The 13,653-nt window shown below is 41.2% G+C and overlaps 1 protein-coding gene across 5 annotated transcripts in view; it reads left to right on the forward strand.

The window, feature by feature from the left end:
- Positions 1-13,653, forward strand: part of ESRRG (estrogen related receptor gamma) — a 700,961-nt gene that overhangs the window by 165,703 nt on the left and 521,605 nt on the right. The window lies entirely within an intron of this gene.

Genomic DNA, 13,653 nt, shown 5'->3' on the forward strand with positions numbered 1-13,653 from the left:
CAGGTGTATAGTACCATTCCCATTTTAGAGGTAAGTAAGCCGAAGTTTAGAGAATTAAACAACCCATTCAGAGTCCCTGAGCTGGTCAGGTTTCAAACTCAGGTGGCCTGACGCCTGGGCCAGTGCTTTGAACTATTCTCCTAATGCCCTTAGATGCAGTTCACTGATGGCTCATGTCATTTTGTGTGTGTGAAGGTAAAATCAAAGATGATTGTGACCTTGGCATCCGCTGGTCACCAGAAAGGCCAGTGCATGTGACGTCACCCATTACACGGGCAGAGTCCTTGTCACTCGTTAAACCGAGGTCTTGATTCAGAAATGTCAGCAGAACCTACGTTGTTTATGGTGGAGTGGATTTCTCTCCTACATTCTTTTGCTACTGAGAGCCAGTCATATGGCTGAAAAGAAGTTTGCAAGCCACAGATCGGTTTTAAGTAAGGTGTTCTTCTGCCATGTACAATTTTATTGCATTAGGATAATTTCTTTGCCTTTTCTCTGAAAGTGCTTTCTAAAACGACAGATCAACAGAAACTGCCCTTGTCACCCTCCGACCATATCCCTGTCTGTGAGCACAGTGTGTTGAAGTGATCTGACATTCTTTATATGGGGGAGAGAAAAAGGCATGGGGGTGGGCTTTGTTTATGCGGGACAAAAAAAGCAAACCATGGGAGATAAGCTCTCAGGTCTCCTGTTTAGACCAGCATATCCTTGTCCATCTAGGACAAATAACTTCAGCCTTGTCCCTTTTCAGAGCTGAAAAAGAGTACTCTTTTTTTTTTTTGGAAAAATGCCCAACTCACACCTGCATGTTTTCTCTCCAGTGAAAGGAGATGCTGTGGGGGTTGTAGTAAAGAACTTGACATTTCACTCTCTTCTTCTTCAAGTGGCCCAGGGTTCAGCTAAGCTGTTGCAGACTCACTGTCCAAGTTGCATGTTTACCGAAAAAAAACAAAAAAAACAACCCATTTTCTTAAAACCGGGGCAACAATCCTGGCATTTTAGGAAAAGGTTTTCTCTGAAGGAGGGAGACGAAAAATATGGAGAGTAATGAATTCATCAAGCTGAAAATGCACGAGGCAGCGAAGCGCTCAGGCTTCAATACATGGCAAATGGAAAGAGAGCTCCCATTACTGTTGAGATGCGGAGACACAGCCCCGCTAATCGCTTGGTCATGCTTGGGAGACACTAAGTCATCACAGGCCATGACATGGTGAGAACAGGGTGCCAGGGGTTTGTTGTAAGAAAAAATTGTTGATTTAACATCCATAACCAGCAGCAATGCCTTCCCCGACCCTCATCCTCAGATGACCAGCCTTGGTGGGAAGAATGCTTGTGTGTATGCCTGTTTAACCCTTTAGCTTCAAACACAGTTGGAAACTGTATGGGAAGTGAAAAATGTGTGGGGTAATTAATTTCTTGAACCAAGCAATTAATGCCTATTCATTTCTACAGTTTGTTGTCTCATATAGGTAGATGAGTAGTATTCAGGGTAAAATAATAGCCAACATATATTGAAGAGTTGCTTCACGCAGGATGCCATTTTGAGTTATTTACCTGTGTTCCCCTTTTGCATCATCATAGCAGCCGTGTGAAATTGGATACCAGGATTGTCTCCATTTTATAGAACCGAGTAGTAGTCTGTCCAAGTTCTCATAGATAAAGTGTAGTGGTACCAAATTTAGAACTGAGGTTGTCTTACTGCAAAGCCTGTGCTGGTGACCACGGTGCCTTGTATGTGATTATGCCCTTTGAGAAATTCAGTGAAACTGAATTCAGTGAAACTTTGAGGACAAATTAGTCGAAGAGACAAAGTGTGCTTTTTCATTCTTTTAACATACATATTGCTGAATACTGTGTTGAAGGTACAGGTGTCTGGTGTCTCGGTGGTAAAGAACTGGCCTGCCAATGTAGGAGACTCGGGTTCAATCCCTAGATCAGGAAGATCCCCAGAAGAAGGAAATGGCAACCCATTCCAGTTTTCTTGCCTGGGAAATCCCATGGACAGAGGAGCCTGGTGGGATACAGTCCATGGGGTCACAAAAGAGTCGGACACAACTGAGTGACTAACACTTTCACTTTTTCACTTTCACCTTAGCAGCTGAGCAACATGCACATGCTTAAGGTAGAGTGGGAAGACTGACATGCATGTCACTCCGACTTAGTGCCCTTCCTACTGTAATGGAAAGATGCAGCAGGTCCAGGGTTGGCATGGAGGAAAAGTCAGCTCATCTCTGGGGATTGCTTTCATGGGCATGGCTATATAACAGTGACTAGCATGTTATCTCGGAGAAGACAATGGCACCCCACTCCAGTACTCTTGCCTGGAAAATCCCATGGACAGAGGAGCCTGGTAGGCTGCAGTCAACGGGGTTGCTAAGACACGACTGAGAGACTTCACTTTCACTTTTCACTTTCATGAATTGGAGAAGGAAATGGCAACCCACTCCAGTGTTCTTGCCTGGAGAATCCCAGGGATGGGGGAGCCTGGTGGGCTGCCGTCTATGGGGTCGCACAGAGTCGGACACAACTGAAGCAACTTAGGAGCAGAAGCAGCATGTTATCTGGTTATTTTAGTGGGTACTCAATCCATAATATAGTCAGGAAAGGGAGCAAATGCTTAACATTTTATCTGAGACTTTATGGAAAAAAAGTTTTCCTATGAACCAGATGGGAAAAGGCATTATAAGATGAGAGAAGAGCAGATGTAAAGGCAGGAGACCGCCTGGAATGTTTTGGAAACTCTATTAACTCTATATAGCTGGAGTGCAAAATGAAAGATGGTTGAGTGGAGGCAAAAGAGGAAGCCAGGATTGTTCAGTTAATAGAGTTATCATTGACATCGTGTCCCATGCAGTAAGCTGTGGATGCACCTGGAGAATTGAGGATACCATTGAAACCATGTGAGACCGTGGAGGGATGGTCCAGTTGAGGTTAGGGAAGCAGTGCCTAGCATAATGTCTTGAAGGGTGTGGGAGTTACGAAAACTGGAGTCTATTGCAGTAGTCTTGGACAAGATTATCTGAATGTGAACTGGCACGGTGCCTGCCGAATTGGAGTGGTAGGATATACTTAAGCACTGTTCAAAGAGACCAGTCATTTTCTAAATATGAAAAAAGAAGAGATAGATGAGAGGAACTGAGGATCTATTTATGGTTTGAAAAAAAATTAGTAAGTCATTAATTGAAGTATAGTTGATTTACAATATTAGTTTCCGGTGTACAGCAAAGTGATTCAGTTATACGTATACTCAGTTATACACACATATTTTCAGATGCTTTTCCATTATAGGTTATTAGAGGATATTAAATACCATTCTCTGTGCTATATGGTAAATTCTTGTTTATTTTTTATACAGTAGTGTATATCTGTTAATTCTATACTCCTAATTTATTGCCCCTTTTCCTCCTTGGTAATCATAAGTTTATTTTCCATATTTGTGAGTCTGTTTCTGTGTACTAAATCACAGTTAAACATTTCTTTCTGAAATTGGACAGCTAACTATGCTTAATGTAGTGTAAATGATTTTGTTTGTGTCATATTTTAGATTCCACATATAAGTGATATCATATGGTATTTTCTTTCTCTGTCTGACTGACTTTGCTTAATATGATAATGTATAGGTCCATCCATGTTGCTGCAAATGGCATTATTTCATTTTTTATGACTCAGTAGTATTCAATTATTTATATATACACACACACACACACACACACACATATATTCATCTTTTTTTCACATTCATCTGCTGATAAACACTTTGGTTGCTTCCATGTCTTTGCTACTGTAAATAGCACTGTAGTAAGCCATTTATTTTATGAGAGATATAAGAAATGGAACAGACTTGGGTTAAAAATTGTGTGTTTAATTTGGTTAGATTTGAGCTTCCAGGAGACGTGTATCTAGAGGTATCTGTAAGACAGATGAACACACATGACTCAAAGTTAGGCAACATGGCTCTGTTTGAACAAGAGCCATCAACAGACCTGGGGTATATGCCTAGGAAATTTTGCTAAGCAAGGTTTTCATTCCAAGCATTGTGGGCAAGTGTTCAGTTCAGTTCAGTTTAGTCGCTCAGTCATGTCCAACTTTTTGTGACCCCGTGAATCACAGCACGCCAGTCCTCCCTGTCCATCACCAACTCCCGGAGTTCACTCAAACCCACCTCCATCGAGTCGGTGATGTCATGCAGCCATCTCATTCTCTGTCGTCCCCTTCTCCTCCTGCCCCCAATCCCTCCCAGCATCAGAGTCTTTTCCAGTGAGTCAACTCGTCGCATGAGGTGGCCAAAGTATTGGAGTTTCAGCTTCAGCATCAGTCCTTCCAATGAACATCCAGGATTGATCTCCTTTAGAATGGACTGGTTGGATCTCCTTGCAGTCCAAGGGACTCTCAAGAGTCTTCTCCAACACCACAGTTCAAAAGCATGTTAGTACTACACAAATAGGCAAGACAGAATAGGGTTTAGCAGCCAATAGATGGGACTATTAAAAGAAATTAATGAAAAAAGAGATTTGGGAGTAGAAAGTTAGACTCTAAGTTGGGTGGAAAGAAAAGGAGCGAAACAATAGTTTTATATGGAAAAATCCTCGTTTAACAATGTGATGTTTTAGAAGCTTCCTTTGGGAGATACTCATTTCAAATATTGGATTGTTTGGTTCTAGAGCGTGCTTTAGGAATTACTTTGAAAAGAAGTAGGGCCTCCGTGAAACATGTGCATTTGTATTAAATCACTATTAAACCTTTTTTCTGAAACTGGACAACTGACTATGCCTAATGTGTTGGTAATAGTTTTCCTTTAATATAAAATTTCAATTTTAACCCCAATTATGAAACATTTATTATAGTCCTTATAATGGTGCCAGTCATAGATCTCAGTACTTTGCACCTATTATTATTTAGTTTTCACAACACTCCTGTGATGTCAGGACTATTATTGTCCCCATTTTCCAGATGAGGAAATAGGCACAGAATTCGAGTGATTTGCCAAATCGCTAATAAGTGGCTGATTCCGGCTTTTGAATCTAGAAGTTCTGGCTCTACTACTGTACACTACATTGTCTCTCTAATATCATGACCAGGAGACTCAAGAATCTAAGACTTTGCCTGTGACCAATTGTTCTGTCTCTTGCAAACCCCAAGTAATGCTTATGCCTGGCACAGTGGTAAAGAATCCACCTGCAATGCAAGAGATGCAGATTCAGTCCCTGGGTTGGGAAGATCCCCTGAAGAAGGGAATGGCCACCCACTCCAGTATTCTTGCTGGAGAATCCCAGGCGGACTACAGTCCTTGGGGTCACAAAGAGTCAGACATGACTGAGCCACAGAGCACAGATCACAGGATAGGGTAAGGGTAAGTAACCCTGTATTGGGATGTGTGTATGGTGCTAAATTCCAAAGCCATATTGGTAAGTTCAGAGGCTGATTGTCCCAGAAGGCCTGTCCTAAATCACACTTATAAGCTTCAGGGAAAAGCCCTTGCGGGATGGCCCCACCATAATCTGAGGAACTGGAGGAGATAGTGCCAGAGAATGGGGAGTGCTAGAGGCCCTGTTCAGGTGTCAAAATCTAGCCAGACTAAGCTCTCTGGGTTGGCCAGCCAAAATGTTCAGAATTTTCCATAACATCTTGTGGAGAAACCCACGAACTTTTTGGCCAACCTAAGACATCTCTTGTGTACACCTAGCTAGCTCCTAGGAGAAAACGGAAGAGGGAAGGGTTGGGGAGGGGTGGAGAGAGAGAGCAGGAAAGTGACTTCTCTAAGGTAGGCTGGCTGTTCAGACCTAACCAGTGAAGGAAAAGAGGCTCCAGCACTTGTGTACTTGGTCGCGTTGGCTTTTACTCCCCCTGAGTATTTCATCTCTTAAGCACATAGCCTAATCAGCTCCAGGAAAAGAGGGAAGAGAGGAGACAATAAACGAAAAAGAACTTGGACTTCTTCAAGGAGCCCAGATGGCCCACAGTTCCACTGGATGCACAGAAAAACCTTTCTCCTCAATACAAGGTACCCATCCTTTAGGGAAGCAGGATGGGGTTTGTGCACAGGGATGGTTCTTTTTGCTCTGCCGGTCGTTGAGCGGATTGGCAATCAGCAGCCTTGCACACAGCGTTGGGGAGCCGAGCTAGCATCGATGCCTGCAACTGTATATAGCAACTGAAGGACAGATATGGGATGTGCCTTTGCAGCACTGAGCCCGCAGTGTCCAGGAGAGCTTTCTTGATTCTAGTAAAATAGTGCTGTGCTTAGTCGCTCAGTTGTGCCCGACTTTCTGTGACCCCATGGACTGGAGCTTGCCAGGCTCCTCTGTCTATGGGGATTCTCCAGGCAAGATTACTGGAGTGGGTTGCCATGCTTTCCTCCAGGGGATTGTCCCAACCCAGGGAATGAACGCAGGTCTCCCACATTGCAGGCGGATTCTTTACTGTCTGAGCCACCAGGGAAGCCCCTGGTAAAATTAGGGTCGCATATTTGAATAGAAGCCATTTTATTCCCTGTGTGTGTGGGTTTTAATACCAAGTCTGTGTACCAGGTGGCGCAGTGGTAAAGAATTCGCCTGCCAATTCAGGAGACTCAAGACAGGTGAGTTTGATCCCTGGGTCGGTCAGGAAGATCTCCTGAAGATGAAAATGGCCACCCACTCCAGTATTCCTGCCCTGGAAAATTCCACGGACAGAGAAGCCTGGCGGGCTACAGTCCGTGGGGTCTCAAAAGACCTGGACACGACTGAGCACTCACGGCTTCACACAGCCATGACTGTGTACCTTAGGCAGGGAACTAGCACACTTGTTCTGTGAAGGCCAGATAATAAATATTTTCTGTTTCTATTCAAGTCTGCCATTATAGTGCAGAAGCAGCCTTAGTTATGTAAATAAATGAGCTTGGTTATGTCTCAATAGAACTTTACTTTAAAAAGCAGGCAGAGGTGGAAGATGGAAGAGGCAGATTTGACTTCACAGTTATTTGCTATCCCTCATTTTAGGCAAATAATCTGACTTCCCTAGTGTCTCAGTCCCCTCATTCTTCCATTTGGTTAATTACTCTTACCCAGAAAAGTCAGAAAATCGCAAATACCTGACTTAATAAATATTTCATAGAAGAAGGAAGGCTGGATGTAGAAGCCCCTGCCAACTGTGGGACCTTGGCCTTGTACTTACTTCTGTTTTTAAGGACTTTTTCAGCTCTCACATTCTTTGTAGAAGAGTTTGAGAAAGTGCTTACCAAATACCAGACAAAATTAAGACTGTCAGTGTTGCTAAAAGTTTATTTCCAAACCTAGTCCACCTCATTTTTATCTTAAAAACAAAATTACAGGTCCTCACTGAAAACTTAGTTTGTGTACTCTCTAATTTGTAAGAATTTTTCCTCCTAATATTGTTCAGTTGTGTTAGAACTTGACTTCTGTGAGCTTGACAGATAAGGTTCAGTGCCCTAGCATGAGGCGGAGGAAATGCCCCCCTGGCCCAGAGGATTGCAAAGAAATGTCTCCTAAAAAAAATTTTAAGCCAATAATGCATACTTGCATCAATACTGTTCCTAGAATTTCTCTATAAACAGTACAAGAAACCGACATAAAAGAAAGAGAGATGGCCTTCCACTGCCTTTAACCCTGTTATGAATAGAAATGTAAAAAGTGCTGAGCTTAGTATAGGAAAGAAAATGATTCCATCTTCGCTCTAGATACTCCATCCTCTGGAGTCCACTGTGATTAATCTAATAGAGCAGGGAGGCTCCAGATTTACTTATTTCCCCTCTAGTGCACTTGGTTTAAGGCAGGATACAGAATGGGACGTGCTGAAACCCTCTCCTTCCTCATGAAAGTCATAAGAGTAATAAGGAGGAAAGACAGATTCATTGGAGTCCAATCCATCGTTTAAGCACAAAACAAAACACAAACCTCATTATTGAAGAGTAATAAAAATGAGTCTTAAGTGGCAGTTAGGTTCCTACAAATAAAAATTGCCACCACTGCTGCCGTTGCCTGTCTATGTGAAACGAAGAGATGAATGCTACCTTTGTTCAATGAGCCCATAATTAAGAGGTGTTTAACATTGACGGCTATTGCTTTAAAAAGATATTGCTGTGTAAATGTCAGTCCAATGGAGACACTGGGTTATGAAGGTTACACCTGCCAAAGGTGAGCTTAATGAAACAGCCAATGGCGCTGACATGGTTTAGAGATTCAGCCAGTAGCTTCAGCATTTACAGCCTTGTGGAATAGCATTGTAGTTTAATTCTTTCCAACTTATTTTTATTTTAAGCTGGGAGTGCTAGAATGAATGGGGGAAGGGAGCGATATGTGTATTGTATACATGAACACATATGTACATGCCCTTTTAGGAGCATTTTCTCCTTGGGCATACTGAGTGACCCTTATATAGTTTAATGTGTATGTGTATGCTCAGATGCTCTGTCATGTCTGACTCTTTGCAACCCCGTGGACTGTAACCCACCAGGCTTCGCTGTCCATGGGATTCTTCCAGTAAGAATACTGCAGTAGGGTGCCATTTCCTCCTCCAGGGGGTCTTCCTGACCCAGGGATTGAACCATTGTCTCTTATGTCTCCTGCATTGGCAGGCAGATTATTTATCACTGGTGCCACCTGGGAAACCCAGCTGGAAGTGAGTGTTATTTTACAGTTTTAAAATGATCTCTAGTTTGCATGTTTCTACATCTTTAGTACCTAACACTTCTTGTCATTCTTTCTGTGTTAGCACTAGCAATGTTGTTGGATACACCTTTCCAAGTAACTTGAATCAGATGTTTATGTTAGTTGGTGTCAGATAGACTGCGATACATGCTCTGAAGTAGATTTCAGCCCTGGGATAACTGCAGAGCCGATGAACTTCCAGGAGATGGTTGGATAGCTCATGGAAAGCAATATTTGTTGTAGGGTAAGACAGTTTGATGTTGAACTTTTGGGGTTAGAGTTTAAGGTGGTCCATCCCAGGAATCTGCTTCTCAAAATGGAATAAGTAAAGAAACCTACAGTTGGTGCTCAACAGACCTGGCACTTTCATACCCATGTAAGAGATATCCTGGTTATTCCATCAGTTACCTGGTTTTGAATCTCTTTGATTAAGGATGATTTTTTTGCAGTCAAAGAGATTAGATCCCAGACCTCTCTGTCTCTGGTATCTCCCCTTAAACCTTAAATGTGAAACAGCAGGATGCCGAAAGGTCGAGGATTGAAGTGAATAGTTTCAGAATTCTGTGTTGTACCTTTTAAGTGAGCTATGGTGTGTTTCCAGTGTGTTTGGAAATCATTTATTTCTCTGAATAAACAGAGACCAAATAAAGGAAGGCCCCCTCCTAAGGTCCACCACCCCATCGGCAGGACAACCATATCACCACAGAAGAGTTTATGGCTTCCACATGAGTTCAATCCTCACTCCAAGCTTTCTGGTTTGACTTTTTTTGGATACTGGCTCTACTAAAAAGTAAACAGAAGTTGCCCCTTTGTCTTCTCCTCTCCATATCTGCCCTTGAGCTGACTGTATCATTGTATTAAAAAGGCGGGAAAATGATCATGGAAAAAGGATATAGGGACTGGTGATTTGGTGGTTAAGATTCTGCCTCTGGTGCAGAGGGAGTGAGTTCGATCCCTGATTGGGAACCAAGATCCTGCATATGGCATGACCAAAAAGTAGGAAAAAAAAAAAAGAAAAATGTAGAACAGTGGTTGTTCCTTGGGTGACAAAGTAATCAGGTCTCATTTCTAAGTTTCCACTCGGTGTTTGTTTTTATTAAATACGTCTGTAAGGGCAACTATTCTGTGTATATTATCCAAGATTCCAAGAAGATAATTAGCTAGCTTTGCTGCAGAATTGGAAGGAGTAACAAAAATATGTATCTGCTAAGAATGACACAAATTTGTTAGCTAAAACGAATAGTTTTGATAGTTTGATTGTATGTCATATGGTGTCTAAATCCTGTCTGTGGTTCTTATCTTTTTGGGAAAAGAGCTGTAAATTACTTTTTAAAAGTATGTTGGTAGCCTGCTGAGAAAATTCTGGGAAAAAAAAGAAAGGGTAACCCAGAAACTGCCCTCCCTGTCCTCAGAGGGGAAAGAAAAGGGGAGAGTGGTGGGGGGTAGGAAGGGAAAGAGACCTGTATACTTCATCCAAGGAAAGTAATTGAAAATGCTAATTCTGTGCCCACAGACTAAAACTTTGAAGGACAGGTCCTTGTCATTGGACTCCTCGAGAAACAGCAGAGCAGAAATAAAAATAGATCATTGACCAAAAATATCCCTTTCCAACTGAGAAGTTTTAAAGTGCTGCTGCTCATTTTTCTGTTTAAAAAATTATATACCAACCCTTTTATTCTTTACCTTGAGAACTTTGGAGCCTCATGCATATGTGGTTTAGAAATACAAATATTATGAATCTCAGTTTACAAAGTGTTGAAATATTTTTTTGGCTGCTTCTTTTTCTCTTTGGAAAAATGAATTATCTATAGGGGTCAAATTCAGTTTCCTGTTAAATCAGAAATTTCAGAGGCTCAAGTCAATTAGCAATTTTTGGAAAGATGAACGTAGATGGAAGTTACTTGTTTTTTTCTTTAAATATACAGAAATGTTAATGATAATGATTGCAATTATAATAATAATTCCTTTCTTCTTTAAGAGTTACACTGGAATTTGTGACTGATTTGCAGTGTTGTAACCAGTTGGGTGGGAACAATCCTGCAAACAAAGTTTTGGATAATGCCCTGATCATATAGTGTATTAGAGACTAAACTTTTCTTTCATACTCTTACTGGTTTGTAACAATCAGGAATGTTATTAGAAACTTATGGTTAATAAAGGAGAAAGGGGGTGGGGAAAGGATAAATTAGGAATTAGCAGATACAAACTACTATATATAAAATAACAAAGCCCTACTGTATAGCACAGGGCACTGGATTCAATATCCTGTAATAAACCATAATGAAGTGGATATGAAAAAGAAAGTATGTATAACTGAATCACTTTGCTATATAGCAGGAACTAGCAAAACATTGTAAATCAACTCTACTTCAATTAAAGGAAAAGAATGTTGTTAGAATGCATAGTTGGAGGATTTGGAATCTGTTCCTTTGTTTTTCTTTCTTCTCTTTTGTTCTTTAACATGTATTCATTGATCCAGCACTGTTCTGGGTACAGAACAGTGAATAAGAGACAGAGCCTCTGCTGGCATAGAGCTGACATTCTAGTAAGAAAGTAAACAACTGAAGAAGGATAAAAAACAGTATGTCCTATGGGAAAAAAGAGAGCAAGGGGAGGTGGGTTGGGATTTGATTTTATATAAGGTTGGTCAGGGAAGATGCCATTAAGGTGATATTTGCAGAAAGAACTGAAGCCATTGAAGGAATGGTTATGTGAATGGCTGAGAAGAGTGATTTCAGGTGGTGGGAACAGCAGATGCAAACATTCCGAAGAAGAGCAGCGTCTGGTATGTTCTAGGTAAGCGAGGACAGCGATGAGGTTGGAGGGAAGTATACTCAGGAGGGAACACTGAGGGGAGAGGGTGTCAAGGGAGAAACTGGGCATAGCTGAGTGGATGTTTAGGTCACTGTCATGGCTGTGGCTTGTACTCTGAACGAGATGAAGCCAATTGCAGGATTTTGAGGAGGGGAATGACATGATCTGACTTTTATAAAGGATCCTCCCAGCAGCTTTTTAGAGAAACAAGGGCAAAAGCAGAGAACCTCTCTACGAGGCCATGGTTATAGTCCAGGGAGAGGAGATAGTGGCTTGGACCCTCAAGGTCTACATGGAGGTGGTGAAAAATGGTTGAAGGGCTTTGGATATACTGGTTGGCCAAAAAGTTTGCTTGGGTTTTTCTGTAAGATGTTATAGGAAAACCCAAGTGAACTTTTTGGCCAGCCCAGTACTTTGAAGGTAGTGCCGACAGCATGTGGTAATGGTTTGGATGTGAGGTCAGAGAGAAAGAAAATCTTTGAACTGCAGACCTTCATTCTATAATCTTCAACATGTATGTGTGCTAAATCACTTCAGTTGTGTCCAACTCTTTGTGACCTTATGAACCGTAGCCCACCAGGCTCCTCTGTCCATGGGATTCTTCAGGCAGGAATACTGGAGTGGGTTGCCATGCCCTCCTTCAGGGGATCTTCCTGACACAGGGATCCCACCCATGCCTCTTACATCTCCTACCTTGGCAGGCACTTTCTTTACCAGTAGCATCACCTGGGAAACCGCTTACAGCCTTTAAAAGCTTATACAGTTTCTCACTCTGATATCAACTATGACAACAAAAGTGTGTATATGCACTGGACTGTAGTTTAAACATTAAGTTGTTTTTATTTATATTATCAGAGTTGAACTTATGCAGTAGGTATTCATTCATCTTTCAGACCATTGGAGGTCCTGGGATGTTAAATACTCTGACCAAGCTTATATAGCCTATCTGAGGCAGAATAGACACTTAAACTCAGCAAAATTCCTCTCATAAAGATCATCTTCCTTATTAAGTGCTGGGACTGTAGTTTTTGGGATTCCAGCATTTAAGTTATCCAAAGGGTCTTTGAAGAGCTGAGTCATAGAAGAACATCTCAAATACAGTTAAGCATTATTATAATATTGAACATGTATTATCTTTATATGAAGAGAGGTTCTGAAGAACTTTTGGCTATGAACTTAATGTTTTTCTTTTTTTTCTGGTGACCAGCAATTAATTTACCCAGTTTGGGCCACTGCACTCCCATCCATCGACTCTTGTGTAACCCACTGGCCATTATTTGTGTTTTAGTGAGGCCTTCTGAATTACTAGAAGAGAGCAACATGAATTAGCCTAACCAACAATTAAAACTATGAGTTCAACCCCAGTTACGATGCTAACCAGCTCACTAACCTATCACAGTTACAGTCTTTTACAATCTTTTATGGATAGCTGGCATTGTTTTAGCATATCAAGTGCTTTGGCAGTTGCAAAAGCCAACTGGCCACATTTATTGGTTTGATGGATGAATCCAAGGCTGACAAGCAAGTTGGGCTATGTATTAATAGAATAGAATATAAATAGAAGAAAAGCTCTACCAATTGAGTTCATCAGAGGTAATAATATCTAAATACCTTAACCTCAAATCATTAGTCTAGAATATCTCAGTCAATATGGATTCTCTAAAAAGTCAGTTGGCTACTACAAATATGATTGTTTAATAATTTACAATTTATGGGCCTTCAGGCAAGACAAGGTGAGGATAGCTGAAGGAAAAGAGGTAATCTCCACCTCAGCTAAGATTTCAATTAAAAGCAGAGAAAGCCTGCAAAATATAGTTTAAAATTTTTAGTTTAGGTGGGGCGGTCTTTTATGTGTTTTGAGCTGTGTCCTACTGGGGAGATATCAGTTTAGTTCATTTTCATTGTTCAGTTTCAGATCAGAGCTGTTTTAGCTATTTTCCTAAAGCTCATAAATATTTTATTAAAATAAACCATCGCAAATTTCTGTTTTACTTACTAGATTAAAAACAATAATTTTGAATGGCTAATGACTGGTGCCAAATCATACAGACATTCTTCTCTGCAGTATTGGAGAGAAAGGACATATGAATCTTGTAAGGCATTTTGGTAACTGTTTTGAGCTTTTTCTGTTTTCTATCAGAGAAGGTGGTACCGTTTTGTGAATTTCACTTTTGGAGTGGCCCTTGTCCACTGT

This window comes from Moschus berezovskii, chromosome 17, assembly GCF_049115385.1.
Source record: "Moschus berezovskii isolate FMDL1 chromosome 17, NW_MosBer_1.0, whole genome shotgun sequence".
NCBI classification, from domain to species: Eukaryota; Metazoa; Chordata; class Mammalia; order Artiodactyla; family Moschidae; genus Moschus; species Moschus berezovskii.